This window comes from Panthera tigris, chromosome B3 (assembly GCF_018350195.1).
Source record: "Panthera tigris isolate Pti1 chromosome B3, P.tigris_Pti1_mat1.1, whole genome shotgun sequence".
NCBI lineage: Eukaryota > Metazoa > Chordata > Mammalia > Carnivora > Felidae > Panthera > Panthera tigris.
The window spans coordinates 18,065,513-18,083,569 of NC_056665.1; positions in this window are offsets into that span (position 1 = coordinate 18,065,513).

An 18,057-nucleotide genomic window follows, 5' to 3' on the forward strand; every position below is an offset into this window, starting at 1 on the left:
GTTCACTGAACTTTTGTTCTACAGAATCTAATATATCCCATCATCTGCAACATTAACCCTATCCAGTGTATTTTTTTATCCCAGACATGGTAATTCTCATCCCTTTAATTCTGAAATGCATATATATTTTATGTGTGTGTGTATATATATGTATTTATCTGTATATATTGTATATGTATATATAAATGTACAACAATTATATAATATGTATATATAGGGGTGCCTGGGTGGCTCAGTTGGTTAAGCATCTGACTCTTGGTTTCTGCTTGGGTCATAATTTCATGGTTTGTGAGTCCAAGCCCCACATGGGGCTCTGCGTTGACAGTGTCGAGCCTGCTTAGGGTTCTCTCTCTCTCTCCCTCTCTTTCTGGCCCTCACTCATGCTCTCTCTCTCTCTCTCTCCAAAAATAAATAAACTTACAAAACAAAAAGCTATATAGGTAATATGTGTATATATTTTGTTGAGACAAAATTGGTATATAAGTTTCAAGTTACAACTTTGTAATTTGACATCTGTATGCACTGCAAAGTGATCATCACTAAAAATCTAGTTACCATCTATCACAATAAAATTGACCCCCTTCACCCATTTTTCCCACACTCCCCCAACCCATAACCACCAATCCGTTCTATGTATCTATGAGCTTGTTTTTGTTTTCTTGTTTGTTTGTTTGTTTGTTTGTCTAGATTCCAGGAATGAGTAAACTCGTAATATTTGTCTTTCTCCTTCTGACGTATTTCAGTTAGCATAATACTTTCAAGGCCTATCTGTGTTGTTGCAAATGGCAGAATTTCATTTTTTTATGCTTAGTAGTATTCTGATTTTATACACACACACACACACACACACACACACACACACTAATTCTTCATTAGCCATTTACGGATATCCATCTATGGACATAGAAGTTGTTACCATTTCTTGTCTATTGAAAATAATGTTACAATGAAATAAGGGTGCATACATTTTTTAAACCAGTATTTTTATATTCTTCAGATAAATACCCAGAAGTGGAATAGCTAGATCATATGGTAGTTGTATTCTTATTTTTTTGAGGAATTTCCATACTGTTTTCCATATTGTAAATTCCAAATCGTCTGAATCAATTTACATTCCCATTAATAGTATACTAGGGTTCCTTTTTCTCCACATCTTTGCCAACACTTGTTATTTCTTGTCTTTCTGACAATGGCCAATTTCACCAGTGTGAGGTGGAATCTCATTGTAGTTTGGTTTACATTTCCCTAATAATTAGTGATGTTGAGCATCTTTTAATATGCCTGTTGATCATCTGCATGTCTTCTTTCGAAAATTTTGATTTTAATTTTGATTTTGATTTGATTTGGAAAATTTTGATTCATATCCTTTGCCCATTTTTAATTGAATTGTTTGTGTTTTATTGTTGCTGTTGTTATTGAGTTGTATGAGTTCTTTATATATTTTGTATATTAATTCCTTGTCAGATATATGATTCACAGAAGTCTTCCATTTAGTAGGTTGTCTTTTCATTTTGATGATAGTTTCTTTTGCTGTGTAGAAACTGTTTGGTTTGCTATAATCCCATTTGTTTATTTTGCTTTTGTTTCCCTTGCCTCTGGAGTCAGAGCCACAAAAATATTTCTAAGACCAATGTTGAGGAGCTTACCATCTATGTTTTATTCTAGGAATTTTATGGTTTCAGGTCTTACATCAAAATCTTTAATCCATTTTGAGTTAATTTTATGTGTGGTGTAAGATAGTGGTCCAGTCTCATTCTTTTGCATGTGGCTTTCCAGTTTTCCCAACACCATTTATTGAAGAGTTTGTGCTTTTTCCACTGTATGTTATTGACTCCTTTGTTGTAAATTAATTGTCCATATATGTATGGGTGTAATTCTGGGCTTTCAATTCTGTTCCATTGATTTGTGTGTCTGCTTTTATGCCAATACCACACTGTTTGGATTACTTTAGCTTTGTAGTGTAGTTTAAAATCAGAGAGCATAATACCTCTGACTTTGTTCTTCCTCAAGATTGTTATTCAGGATCTTTTGTGGTTCTATACAAATTTTACAATTATTTATATTAGCTCTGTGATAAATGTTATTGGAATTTTGATAGGGGTTGCAATGAATCTGTAGAATGCTTTAGGCAGAATGGACATTTTAACAATATTAATTCTTCTAATCCATGAACATGGTGTATCTTTTCATTTTTGTGTGTCATTTTCAGTTTCTTTCATCAGCATCTTATAGGGTTTTTTAAGTTTTATTTATTTATTTTGAAAAAATGAGAGAATCTCAAACAGGCTCCACACTGTCAGCAAAGAGCTCAATGTGGGGCTCAATCTCATGAACCATGAGATCATGACCTGAGCTGAAATCAAGAGTTGGACAGTTAACCAACTGAGCCACCCAGGCACCTCTGTTATAGTTTTTAGTGTACAAATCTTTCACCTTTTTGGTTAAATTTATTCCTAGGTGTTTTATTCTTTTTGATGCAATTGTAAATGGAATTGTTTCCTTAATTTCCCTTTCTGATAATTCATTTTTAGTGTAGAAATGCCACAATTTTTTATATGTGATTTTGTATCTTGCTACTTTACTGGATGCATTTATTAGTTTCAAAAAAATTTTTTTTTGGTGGAGTCTTTTGGGTTTTCTATATATCATATGCCATCTGCAAATAATGACAGTCTTACTTTTTCCCTTTCAAGTTGGGTGACTTTTATTTCTTGTCTAACTGTTCTGGGAAGGACTTTCAGTACTATGTTGTATAAAAGTGGCAAGAGTGCTCATCCTTGTCTTGTTCCAGATCTTAGTAGAAAAGCTTGTAGCTTTTCACCATTGAAATATAATATAACAACATAATATGATGTTAGCTGTGGGTTTGTCATATATGGCCTTATGTTTAAGCATGTTCTCTCTTCACCCACTTAGTTGAGTTTTATCATAAATTGATATTGAATTTTGTCAAATGCTTTTTCTACATCAATTGAGATGATCATTGTGATTTTTATTCTTCTTTTTGTTAATGTGGTTTAGCACAATAATTGATTTGCAGATGTTGAACCATTCTTACATCCTTGGAATAAATCCCTCTTGATCATGTGTGATCTTTTTAAGGTATTGTTGAATTCCATTTTCTAACATTTTGCTGAGGATTTTTGCATCAACATTCATCAATGATATTGGCCTGTAATTTTCTTTTTTGTGTGTTCCCTTGTCTGGCTTTGGAATCAGGGCAATGCTGGCCTCATGATATGAGTTTGGAAGTGTTTCTTTCTTGTTAAATTTTCAAAAGAGCTTTAAAAAGGTATTGAATCTTCTTTGATTTTTTGTTAGAATTTATCAGTGAAGCTGTCTGGTTCTTAACTTTTGTTTGGTGGTTTCTGATTATTGAGTTAATCTCCTTAGTGGTATTCAATCTATTTAGATTTTCTATTTATTCACAAATCAGTCTTGGAAGACTTCATATTTTAAGGAATCTATCAATTTCTTCTAGATTGGCCAATTTATTGGTGTATAATTGTTCATAATAGTCTCATAATTCTTTGTATTTCCATGGTATCAGTTGTAACTTCTCCTCTTTCATTTCTGATGATGTTTGTTAGAACCCTATCTATTTTTCTTGGTTGGTCTAGCTAAAGTTTTGTCAATTTTGTTTATCTTTTCAAATAACCAGCTCTTAGTTTCATTGATCTTTTATATCGATTTTTAGTCTCTATTTCATTTGCAATTGACTCCTGAAAAACAAGACAGGTGCCAACTCCCCAACACAGTCAAAAATCTATGTATAACTTTTTACTCCCTCCAAACTTAACTGCTAATATCCTACATTGATCAGTAGCCTTACTGAGAACATAAACAGTTAATTAACATATATTTTATATGTTGTATGTATTATATACTGTATTCTATAATAAGGTAAGCTAGAGAAAAGAAAATGTTGTTAGGAAATTCATAAGAAAGAGAAAATATACTTACGGTATATATCTATTAAATCTATCTGGTATGATGTGTTGTTTAAGGCCAATGTTTTCTTATTAGTTCTCTTTTGCATGATCTATCCATTGATGTAAGTGAGGTGTTAAAGTCTCTTGCTATTATTGTATTGTTGTCAGTTTCTCTTTTTAGGTCCATTAATATTTGTTTTACATATTTTGGTGTTTCTATGTTGGGTGCATGTATATTTATAAATGTTATGTTTTCTTGTTGGATTTACTCCTTCATCGTTATGTAGTGCCTATTATTATTGGCTTTGTTTTAAAGTCTATTTTGTCTGCTATGAGTATAGCTATACCAGCTTCTTTTTGTTTCCATTTCAATGGAATATCTTTCTCTATCTCTTCTCTTTCAGCCTATGTATATCTTTACTTCTGAAGTGAATCTCATAGGCAGCATATAGATTGGGCTTTTTTTTTTCATGCATTCAGTCTCTCCATGTCTTTTAATTGGAGAGTTTAGTCAATTTACATTTACCCATTTAGCCCATCCCCCCTCCTGCAATCCCTCCAGTAACCCTGTTTGTTCTCCATATTTAAGAGTCCTCATGTTTTGTCCCTCTCCCTGTTTTTGTTATTTTTGCTTCCTTTCCCTTATGTTCATCTGTTCTGTGTCTTAAAGTTCTCATATGAGTGAAGTCATATGATATTTGTCTTTCAATTTACATTTAAATTAATTATTGGTAGGTATGTGCTTATTGACATTTTGTTTATTATTTTCCAGTTATTTTCATAGTTACTCTCTGTTCCTTTCATTTTCTATTTCTCTCTTCCCTCATGGTTCAATGGCTTTCTTTGGTGTTATATTTAGATTCCTTTCTCACTTTCTTTGTAAAAGCTTTTGATTTGTGATTACCCTGGGTTCACATGTAACTTCCTATGTATATAACAGTCTGTTTTGAGTTCATACCAACTTAAATTTGAACACATTCCAAAACTTTACACTCCTGTCTCACTACATTTTATATTTTTGATGTCATATTTTACATTTTTTATTTTATGTATTCCTTAACTAATTATTGTAGTTTTAGTTAGTTTCACTATTTTTAACCTTCATAGTTGCTTTATAAGTGCTTTTTCAGTGAGATTTTTACTTTTGCATGTTCTCTTGTTATTAACTAGTGCCATTCCCTTTCAGTTTAAAGAAGTCTCTTTAACATTTCTTGTTTAGTGGTGATGCATTCCTTTAGCTTTTGCTTATATGAAAAAATTCTTAATCTCTTCTTCAATTCTGAATGATAACCTTGCCAGGTAAAGAGTTCCTGGTTGGAAGGCTTTTCCTCATAGCATTTTGAATATACCATGCCATTCTCTATTGGCTTGAAAATTTTCTGCTTAAAAGTCCACTGATAGCCTTATGAGGTTTCCCCTTGTATATAATAAGTTGTTTTTCTCTTGTCTTCCAGCTCACTGATCTGATACTCAGCTTCATCTAGTCTAGTGGATTTTTCAGTTCAGTTATTGTATTCTTTAGCTCTGTAACTTCTGTATGGAACTTCTAAATTTTTTCTTTCTTTTTTGAGGATCTCATTATGTTCATCCATTTTTCTCCCTGGTTCAGTGAGCATGTTCATGATCATTATCTTGAACCCTTTATCAGATAGACTACTTATATCCATTTCATTAATGTCATTAATTTTTAAAAATGTTTTGTCTTATTATTTTTTGGGAATGTATTCCTCTGTCTCCTCATTTTGTCTGACTCTGTGTGTTTGCTTCTAGATATTAGGTGAATCAACCACTTGCCCCAGTCTTGAAGGAGTGGCCTTGTATAGGAGATGCCATGTGGAGACCAGAAGAGTACTCCTCTCTGACCCCTGGAGTTAAGTATTTAAGGGGCATCTCCTGTGTGGCCTGCGCATGTCCATCTCTGTGGTAGGGTCATGTCTGCAGTGGGAGGGGAAGTAGCTGGTGCCAGCCTAGCTGTGACACGCAGCTGCCCTGCAGTGTTGGATGGAGCTAATGGCCATCCTGGTGGCGACTAGCAGACTCACTGGGATGCAGATGTAAGCAAGTCTGTCCCTGGCCTGGCTGGGATGTGTGGCTGCATTGGAGGTGTGGATGAGGTTCTCAGCTGGACATGCCCACCAGCTCCAACAGGTTAGAGGGATAATTCCAAATGGCACCCACTGGTGCTTGACCTTAGCAAGGTAGAATGAGGTTGCAAATATGGCATCTGCCAATGTCCTTATCTTTGGAAAAAGTCCTAGTGGTTTTCTGACTTGCTAGAAGAAACTTTATTTATTTAATTTATTTATTTTTTTTAACATTTATTCATTTTTGAGACAGAGAGAGACAGAGCATGAACAGGGGAGGGTCAGAGAGAAGGAGACACAGAATCTGAAACAGGCTCCAGGCTCTGAGCTGTCAGCACAGAGCCCGATGCGGGACTCGAACTCACGGACCGCGAAATCATGAACTGAGCCGAAGTCGGCCGCTTAACCACCTGAGTCACCCAGGAGCCCCTAGAAGAAACTTTAAAATTAGTAAGTCACATATAGTCCGGATGCTTTTCCAACGGGTGTTTGTGCACTGGGCCCTGTGGGGTAAGTGAATCTGTGCACAAGACTTTTAGAGGCAGAATCTCTATTCCCTATAGTTCTATGGTTTTCCTGGATGTAATCCACATTGGCTTTCAGAGCTGGGCATTCTGGGGGCTCATCTCTCTCATAGAGAATCTAAGAGTTGGGATGCCTGATATGGAGCGTAGACCCCTTGCTCTGTAGGGCAAAGTTCAGTGCCTTTGAGATCCCTCCTGATTATGTATCACTGTGCTTGAGGTGGGATATTGCTTTCTTTTTTAAAAAAAAAATATTTTAATTGTTTATTTATTTTTGAGAGACAGTACATGAGTGGGGGAGGGGCAGAGAGAGAGGGAGACACAGAATCTGAAGCAGGCTCCAGGCTCTGAACTGTCAGCACAGAGCCTGATGTGGGGCTTGAACCCACAAACTGTGAGATCACGACTGGAGCTGAAGTTGGACACTTAGACGACTGAGCCACCCAGATGCCCCAAGGTGAGTTATTTCTGTTGAGATAGTGTCTCTGCCTTTCCTACCCATCTTGATGTTGTCCTTTTTGTCTTTTGTTGTGGAAGTCTATTCGTGTAGTTTTCTGGTCTTTTTCAGAGGGAATTATTCCATATGTAGTTGTATACTTGTATCCATGGGAGAAAATGAGTTCAGATCTTCCTACAGTGCTATCTCAAACCAAATTCTCTCTCTCTTTCTCTCTCTATATATAATCTATGATGTATCTACTTCACATGCTTAATCTTTATCTATTTTCTTTAATGCATGAAATACAGTTATAATTAACTGTCTTTATTGGCTACTAATTATATCATTTTAGGGTTAGTTTCTATTGATTTTTTTCTCATTATGATTCATATTTTCCTGTTTCTTTGCATGGTGGGTACTTTTTATTGGAGACCAGCATTGTGAATTTTATCTTGTTGCATTCACTGAGCATTTTGGTATTCCTAATCCTATTAGTATTCTTGAGGTTTCTTTTTAAAAATTTTTTAATGTTTATTTATTTTTGAGACAGGATGGGGGCAGGGGCAGAAAGAGGGAGACAGAGGATCAGAAGCAGGCTCCACGCAGTGAGTGCAGAGCCCAGCGTGGGGCTCAAACTCACAAACTGTGAGATTGTGACCTTAGCCAAAATCAAGAGCAGGCCACTGAACCCACTGAGCCACCCAAGCACCCTGATACTCTCGAGTTTTGTTCTGAAATTAAGTTAAGTTACTTGGGATCAGTTTGATTTCTTCAGATCCTACTTTCAAGCTTTGATAGGAGAGCCAGAGTGGTAGTTTAGGGCTAATTTTTTCCCCCCCACTACTGAGGCAAAACCAATGCCAACAAATTATAAACTCTTTCCTGCTCAGCAGAGCTCTGGGGATTGTTTCTTCTAATCCTTTAAGGTGCTTCTTTCTTCAGCTGTGGGTCATTTTCTCTCACAGCTGTGCTGATCTAGCCTCAAATGAAGATGCGAGGGCATTCCTTGAAGATCTCCAGAATCCTTTCTCCATGTAACTCTCTCTTCTCTGATACCCTGCTCTGCAAACTATAGCCACTTTGGCCTGAATTCTAGCTCCTCAACCCAGGGAGATTGTCAGACTCCACCTGTGTTTGCCCCTCCCTGCATTGATGCCTGAAAATTCTCATCTGGCAGTATGCCTGGGGATTATAGGGTTCACCTTGTTCATTTCCCATTTCTCAGAATCACTATCTTTTGTTGCCTGATGTCCAGCGTCTTGAAAGTGTTTTTTTCATATATTTTTCACAATTTTTAAACTATATTAGTGGAGAGTAAATCCAGCTCCTGCCATTAGATCTTATCTGGAAGCAGAAATCTTCAGAGGTAATGAAATGCCAAGGATTTAGCCTCATATTGAATGTGGGTAAAAAAGAGAGCAGCACATAGTTCATTGCAGACATTGAAAATTATTTTTGTACCATGGACCCTCTGGACATCTTCGAAACCTATAGACAGCTTCTCAGAATGGTGTTTTCCAATGCACAAAGCACAGACAAGTACCAAAAAGAAAAGATTATAGTGAATATAGTTATTAGAATATTTTTCTGTGATGTCCTATAGTAGCAGATGTACTTCTTAATTAATACATTAAGTGACAGATCTATCAATGTGTCTAATAATTTCTATAATTTTCAAGTAGTAATAAGCATAAACAATATTCTGAGATATGTGAAACAATTGTAATGTTGTTTGAATATATCCGTACTCCCTATTGGCGGCCATGTCAATATACTGTTAATATTAATGTCGTTTGTTGCCAAATGCATTATGAAAGGAAATGCTAACTTCAGTCAAAAGCTAGCAAAAAGAAACATGCACTTGCTCTCATTAAGTTGAAGGACCCCTGAATTCTCTCCATAGACCCCTTGGAGGTCTATAGATCCAGAGTAAGAATACTTATTTTAATACATGGAAACTGGAGGGCCTGGAAGTTGTAGGTCTTACACAATTGCTTAGACTTATGAAATGGCAATGATTTCATTTGAATCTACCATGAGCATGGTGAGGTACCATGGGGATAGTTCGGGGGTAGAAGGGTGGAAGCCATGTTCACAGAACAACCAAGAGAGTCCTTTATGCCAAAATGGGTCTTCTTTCTACAATTCCCAGACCAAGGAATTTCATCCCCAGTGGTGAGGAGTCTACCTGTCAAATGGCTTCTAGTCCAACTCCCATTCTGAATCTCAAGTCCCATCACTCATAACTGACAAATTGGGCAGGTCTGCTGTTTATTTTTGCCTCTGGTCTTTTGGCCAGGCCACACATTCTTGGATTTGTGAATACAGAGTTCTGTTCCTATCCAGTGTGTCCCAACCAGAAAGTCACTGTAATTTTTGGTTTTGTTCCCATACTCCCTCCAAATGTCATTAGTCATATCCTCCTTCCCATTTCTGCCTTGAATAGGCAGTCATTATGATGAAGCCAGGCCTGTTTCAGAATTCCATGAGAACCACAGTGTCAGGCCGTCACAACTCTGGAGCTGGAAATGGAAAAGGCTGTGATCTGGCTGGCTGGCACAGTCCCTATGAGTCATTGTGGAAACACTGTCCCCAGATGCTGCTGAGAGGGACCGGGTTGCTGGTGAGTGCATCTGTCAGATGAGATCCTGACCCCCTGACATCTTAAAACATTCCATAATATGTGGGATGTTGGGCCTTTCGTCTGGTATCCTGGTTACATTAAAATTTGGGTTGTTTTATTCTATTTTTGGTTCTCTTGCAGTTTCCAATGTGTTAAAAAAACAAAATACTTTTTTTTCAAATACAAAAATAATACATATTCATTGTACAGAGATTGAAAAAGGCAGAAAAACACACAGAAGAGAATTCTACCACCCAGAGATATAGATTTTCTTTTCATGTGTTGCATTTCCTGTAAGGTGCTATTTGGATTATAATGTATAGAATACTTTGGTAAGCTGTGGTTTTTTTCCAACTGTACCAGTATAACTCACACAGTCCCCATTTTTAAAAATATGAAATTATATCACTTTTTGCCCTAAAGGAGATGTTACATAAGATATCTAGTCCAACATACTCTTTCTAAAAATGAGAAAACTGATATCCCAGGAGGATAAGTAATTTGCCCAAGGCTCATATGCCACAGAGTCAGGAATGGAACCCTGGATTTTTGTCCTGGTATCCTGCTGCCTCCTGACTTGTCCATGTCTGTGTTCATCTTCTGTCTGTGCTTACCTTCAGACAAGAGCTGAAAGGTCTCTGGCTTCTCTCTGCCTCTTGACCCGGAGGAAATGTAGTGGAGTTCCTGGACTTCCCAAATAGGAAATTTGCCTCTGCCTTTAGATCTTGAGTTAAGAAACTATCTAATTTCTTTAAAGTCATTCCCTGTAAGGGGCACCGGGTGGCTCAGTCAGTTAAGCATCTGACTTCAGTTTAGGTCATGATCTCACTCTTTGTGAGTTCGAGCCCCGTGTTGGGCTCTGTGCTGACAGCTTTGTCTCTGTCTGTACCTCCCCTGCTCTCTCTCTCTCAACTATAAAACAAAACATCAAAACAAGAATTTAAAAAAATTTATTCCCTGTAAGAAACTTTAACATTTGAGGGGGAAAAGCTTTTTCCCATGCAAGGTTTATTTTTGATTATTATTCGGAAATTAAAAAATAAAAGAAAAATAGTCATTAAATCAAGAAACAGACTCTTTTTTTTCCAAATTCATTTTTTACTTATTTTTTAAAATTTAAATCCTATTTAGTTAACATCTAGTGTAATAAAGATTTCAGGAATAGAATTTAGTGATTCATCACTTACATATAACATCCAGTGTTCATCTCAGCAAGTGCCTCCTCAATGTCCATCAGCCATTTAGCCCATCCCCTCCCCCAACACCCTGCCAGCAACCCTTGGTTTGTTCTCTGTATTTAAGAGTCTCTTACAGTTTGTCTCCCTCTCTGTTTTTATTTTATTTTTGTTTCCTTTCCCCTATGTTCTTCTGTTTTGTTTCTTAAATTCCACATATGAGTGAAATCATATATTTGTCTTTCTCTGACTGACTTATTTCACTTAGCATAATATGCCCTAGTTCCATCCACATTGTTGCAAATGGCAAGATTTCATTCTTTTTGATTGCTGAGTAATATTCCATTGTATATACATACCTCATCTTCTTTATCCATTCATCAGTCAATGGACATTTGGGCTCTTTCCATACTTTGGCTATTGTCAACGATGCCACTATAAATAATGTGGTGCATGTGCCCCTTCGAATCAGCACTCCTGTATCCTTTGGATAAATACCTACTAGTGCAATTGTTGGGTTGTAGAGTAGTTCTATTTTTAACCTTTGGAGGAATCTCCATACTGTTTTCCAGGGTAGCTGTACCAGTTTGCATTACCACCAGCGGTGCGAAAGGGTTCCTCTTTCTCCATATCCTCACCAACATCTGTTGTTGCCTGAGTTGTTAATTTTAGGCATTCTGACAGTTGTGAGTTGGTATCTCATCATGGTTTTGATTTGTATTTCCATGATGATAAGTGATGTTGAACATCTTTTCACGTGTCTGTTAGCCATCTGGATGTCTTCTTTGGAAAAGTGTGTATTTATGTCTTTTGCCCATTTCTTCACTGGATTATGTGTTTTTTGGGTGTTGAGTTTGGTAAGTCCTCTGTAGATTTTGGATACTAACCCTTTATTCAAAGGGTTGATATGTAATTTGTGAATATATTCTCCCATTCCATTGGTTGCCTTTTAGTTCTGCTGATTGTTCCCTTCACTGTGCAGAAGCTTTTTATCTTGATGAGGTCCCAATAGTTCATTTTTGCTTTTGTTTCCCTTGCCTCTGGAGACGTATTAAGTAAGATGTTGCTGTGGCTAAGGTCAAAGAGGTGGTTGCCTGTTTTCTCCTCAAGGATTTTGACAGCTTCTTATCTTATGTTTAGGTCTTTTATCAAGAAACAGACTTTTAACTATAGAGAATGAACTGAGGGGAGGTGGGTGTGGGGACAGGGAACTAGGTGATGGGGATTAAGAACTGCACTTGTTGAGATAAGCACTGTGATGTATGGAATTGTTCAATCACTATATTATACAACTAATATACTAATATAGCACTGTATGTTACTATATTGGAATTAAATTAAAAAAATAAGATTGGACATAAAGGTTGAGACAACAAAAAAATTAAAATTAACACGATATATTTTTTTATTTTTATTTTTATTATTTTTTTTAACATTTATTTATTTTTGAGACAGAGAGAGACAGAGCATGAACGGGGGAGGATCAGAGAGACGGAGACACAGAATCTGAAACAGGCTCCAGGCTCTGAGCTGTCAGCACAGAGCCCGACACGGGGCTCGAACTCACGGACCACGAGGTCATGACCTGAGCCGAAGTCGGCTGCTTAACTGACTGAGCCACCCAGGCGCCCCAACACGATATAAATATTTTTTTAAAAAAGAAAAATAGTCATTACTAGAAACCTAACGACTTAACTAATGTACCTGTCCTTAAACTCAATAGTGGCTATTTAGTTTATTGGTCTTTATAGTATGTACATTTTCACGAAGTGCAAACTCACCTCAGAAAGTTAGGAAACCGCATAGCACAGTATGGTATAGAAGAGTATGGCACAAAGTACAGATAGTATAGAGTATAGCATGGCACATAGTATAGATAATATAGTGTATAGTGTAGTATCAAATGGCAGTATAGTATAGTATAGATAGTATATAGTATATAGTATAATAAAATGAATGTGGACTTCATAGTTTGGTGGTCTTTGATTCAAATCCTATCTGTGCATCTGAACCTGTTTGAGCTTTGTACCATCAGCTGTAAAATGAGGGTAATGATAGCAGTTATCTACCCTAAGATATATCCTAAGATATAGATCCAGAAGAAAGTAAAGCAGAGAAAGCGGGGAGATACAAATTTTCAAATTAGTGATTATGATATTTTTGTATTATTGGCTATGATATTTCCTACTGATTATGTATATTACTGTACCAAAGAGTCGTGGTCAGAGGGACATGGATAAGGCCTCTCCTTAAATATTGGTGCCAATTCCACAAGAAGGAACCACCCATAAGAAGAAATACCCCAACCGGTGTGTATTTCACTACTTTGCTAGTACCTTCTCGTTCTTTTATCTTATAAAATAAAAATCAAATCAATAAAAATTATGTAATTGAAATATTGAAAACTTAGGTAAGAATTCATTTTTTCAGAATTTGCAAGAGCAGCAGCAACAGGATGTTTTGACTTCAAGGTCAAAGAACAGGGTCAGACTTCAAATAAGAACATGGTTGAGTAAATCAACATCTTTCCCCTGGCCCTCCAGGAAATCCTGCAAAAGCAGAAAAGAGAAGGGAAAAAAAAAACTTAACCCATTTTCAGTGAAGCTAAGACAGTCAGACATTATATGCAGACTCCAAACTATGTGCAAGTAATGTCAAAACAGCTGATATTAAGCAAAGCTACGAGAAGAACTTGCAGAAAAAGGCTCAGCAAGTGGCCAGGTAGCCTGAGGTCCAGGGGCAGATCAGGAAGTGTCAATAAAAATAAATAAGAGGCTCTCCTTGAAGTCTACATTTTTATCTCCCACGTTCAGTAATAATATCAAGAAGTATAGTAAGCAAGACTGGCAGCCGCAGACACACTCTTGAACCTTATCTGATTCAAAGAAGATACTTTAGAGTAGAGCCACTCAAGGGATCACAAAGCTGAGCCATGTTTACAGGAAGCAGTCTGTCTCTGTGGTGGTAGAGAAGGACTCATTCTCTTGAGTTATGGAGTTTGGAAGGCAATACTGGCCCGATTCCTCCTTCCCATACTGTCCCCTGCCAGAAAACTCCTAGTTCAGAAAAATCCAAGCCATTCAAAGATTAATAGCTTTTTTAAAAAATGAATTAGCAAAACACCAATACAAAGATATTAAATTTCTAAATACAATATTACCACATCAAATCCATTAGTGAATTAAAAAACAATATATTATCTCCAACTAAGGGTAGGATTTGTCCCAGTTCAAGGAGGGAAAAAAAAAGATCCCCTTGAGAGCCACAGAAAGAGCAGTGGCTCTCACTGTTCTACACAAACTTAATATTTGTTCTTCCAAAAACTGCTTAGCAAACTAAATCAGAAGGAAATTTTCATTACCTTGATTAAAGGTAGTAGTAGTCATTAATACTATTCACTAAATTTTCTGTTTTTTTTTCTTTTCAAGCACAATACATGGTACCAGAAAGACTGTGAAAAATTCAGTAGGGCTCCCATTCCACACTATGATAAAAAATAATTTTTAGATGAAGTAACAAAACAAATCTTGTAAATAATTAGAAGAAAACACGGGGAAATGTGTTCATAACCTCTGAAGATTTTTCTTAAGCAAGATCTATGTAAAAAATGATGAATATATTTGGCCACATAAAAATGTATTCTTTCTGTACCTCAAAGGAAAGTACTCAAAAGTTTAACTATAAGGATGGACTGAGAGAAAATATTTTGATATAAATACAGGACAAGTATTACTATTTAGACCAATGCTGTCTAATAGAACTTTCTGCAATGATGGAAATGTTCTCCCTGTGCTACCTGACAGGATAGCCTTTAGCCGCATGTGCAATTGAGCACTTGAAATGTGCCCGGTATGACTGAGGGACTGAATTCTAAATTTTACTTAATTAAATTAATTTCAATTTAAATAGGCAAATATGGCTAGTGGTATTTTATTGGGCAGCGCAGATCTAGAAAATATGAAAAGATCCATCAAAAATGTGCATGACGTTAAGCTAGCAATTACTAACATTTTAACAGAACTTAATAAATTTGTTCAAAGACTCACCTAGAAAAGAAAATAAGAAAAAAAATGAGAAAAAAAAATGAAACTTTTTGAAAAAGAAAAACAATGTGAGAGGAGGCTCTTACCCCACCAGAAATCTCTTTCCTAGAAAAATATTAAATACGAATACAAAGAGGCATAGATGAGGTATTCACTGAAAACAACAACCAGACAAATTTGAGTTTTGATGATATTATAGGGCAACTTGAACTCTCACACATTCCTTGAGGGAGTGGAAATTGGTATGACCACTTTGGAAAATCATCTGACGTGTATACAAAAGCTGACCATATGTATACCCTAGGGATATATGCAACAGAAATGCACATATATATTTGAATCAAAAGACAGAACACAAGAACATTCAGCACAGCACCATTCATAATAGCATCAACTGGAAACCCCCCAAATGTCCATCAATAGCATCATGGAATGATAAATTATTACATATTTATATGATGGAAAACGCTAAAGCAATGAAAATGAGTGAACTATTGGTACACGCAATCACATAACTAAAACTCACAAATATAATGTTAAGTAAAAAAGCAAGACATAAGAATATCCCTCAAATGATTCCATTTATATAAGTCACAAGTAAGCAAGAGTCATGGATGGGGTTAGTGGGGGGTGGGGGGGGGGGATAATGGTTACCTTCAGGGGAAGGGAGAGTAACTGGGAATGGCGGTCATCCCAGCAAGTCTTGACCCTTTACAGCATTTGGTCCCTGGAACTGGGGCGTGTTTTCCATAGGTCCGTCTCCCACCAAGATGCGACATCAGAGGTAGAGAGGTCTATTTGTCCCTGGCTCACTTACTTCTGAGACCCACACACTGAGAAACAGGAACATAATCTTTTCTGGCTCCATGCTTCCCTGCATCATTTCACTGAGTCTGAGCTGGAAACCCCAGCAATGAAACTATTTTTTGTCATGTTATCTTGTCCCCAGATGGAGGTTTGTATTGGTATCTGACTCATGAGTAGTATGCTTAGAATTGCGGCTAGCACATGCTAAGCACATGTGTAGGTGTTTGCTCTAATTATTATTATGCCTTACCTATCCAAATGTGACATTTATCTCCCTTCTCCCATCTCCAAGGAAAAATAATCACACAGAGAACTTTAAAATATCCCAATATACACCTAAGTTCCATAAAGTCTAATTCCTTCTACATCCCTTCATTAAAAAAAATGTTTATTTTGATTATAAATGCTTCAAAGTTACAAAAAAAAATACAAAAAATAATATTACACACATCCAGAAAGCTTCAACCTCCCATATTGAACAGATGTTGGTATTTTGCTATATTTGCTTTAGCTCTTTGTGGTTTTTTTTTATTTATTTAAGTAAACAGAAGTAACTAAAGAGTCCCTCCCCTTGATTCCTCTTTCCTTCCCTTTTCCTTCCCATGCCAGAGGGTTTTACTCTCCTGAGGTTAGTATATACCACCCCTGCTTTTATACTAAATGTGTCTATCAAACAATATAGAGTCCTAACTTAATTTTAATGTACTAATTGAAAGTTGAAATAATATACAGTCCCAATGATGACCTTTTCCAAAATGTCTTTAATAAGCAAAGGGAAAAAAAAACCCTTTTGAAACAAGAAAATGTCCATTGATGGGACATGTAATAGGGTCAAGGGGCACTGATTACATACAGGATAGTTTCTGTCTTACACAGAAACCTTTCTGTATAAATAATTACTGGGACCATAGCCCATCTATAAGCTGCTCTCAGAATTTTAAGCGCTAGCATCATCCACCACAGCAACCGACAACACATGCTTCACAGAATGTCCCAACAGCTGAATGATCAAGGTATCAACTTCTGGGCTACAGCAGTTATGGGCGACACCTGCTAGTGGCTACTGGCCTGTTTGCCTGAGGCTAGGGACAGCTGTGACCTGTAGGTGAAGCCCCTGTGGTTACTCAAACCCCTTCTTACCTTCAGATTGATGACCCTGGGCTCTTTTTGTGACATTCACAAGAATTCGTAACAGCTATGCTGACAGGTGCCACAGCACCTGTTTGGTTGAGAACTGGGCTGTCACGTGTCACATGAAATTAGAGATGATGAGTTGTTCTGGTCCTAAAGTTCCCTGTATAACATGGATTCTCACCTCTCTGGAGGGGCTCCTTGGATGTGGTCCCTGCCTCCAGTCCCTAGCGAGACTCCCCTGGGGCTTGCGAATGCCTGGGTAGCAGCATGACACCTATTCATTGCTCAGACAAGAATTTCTAGGAAGCTCCACGTACAAACCCTTCAGTAGCTGCTGTGGACCCTGCTGTCCAGGAGGTGAGATACAATGCCTGCGTCACACAGAAATGTGGAAGTGCTGAAGGAATCCAGACAAGGGAAGATGTACCACAAGGGCTGTCACAACTCAACTTTGAAAGAGTGCTTTGAACTTGTTCTACCATCCCCCACCCCTATCAGTCACAGCTGCCAAGAAGATAAAATATGGGTGCTCCAACACCTCTGAAGGGCCTTTTGGGGAACTCACAATGATGACCTTGCACGTGGACTCTCCACCCCCCCCCCCACCCAGCCCGGCCCCACTACTTGTAAGCTATGCCATGTATCAGGTTTCCTGGGGGGTGGTCACCTGGCCCAGAACCTGCCTCCAAGGGACCCTACTCAAGTACTCACGGTTCCTGGCTACCCTGAGATTACATTTGGGTGTGTCTTTCTCCAGTTGTTTTTCAAAAGCAACAGACTATATTCCTAGTATTCCCTGCTTCTTCTCACTGTCCCGTAAAAGCTTACCTTTCCTGGGTGCCTTTTTATTAAGGCTCTATTGTTTTCTTTGTTGGCACTTCTATTGGTAACAGAATAGTTGATATAATAAAATGTGTTACTATAAGAATATTAGAGCTAAAAGTACCATTTTGTTCTAGAATTATCCATCTAATTTCTGAGAGGATAGGTTTATGGAGGCCCAGGGGTTACTCACAACTGAATGCGATGTTACATGTGCATGATTTTTCAGGGGAGAAAGCCCAAGTGCTTTCATCAGGTTCTCAAAGCATCCTTAACCTAAAAAAAAATACGTAAATAAACATTAAGAACCACTGACCTATTGCATTGCATTCAGTGATTTATATTACATTCAACCAATGTAGATAGAATGTATCAGGCAACCAGGGACAGCCAGTAACAAAGCTGACCTTTCCCTACCATGTGGTGTAGCTAAAGACTCTTACAGGATGGAGTAACAAACAGGTAAACACACAC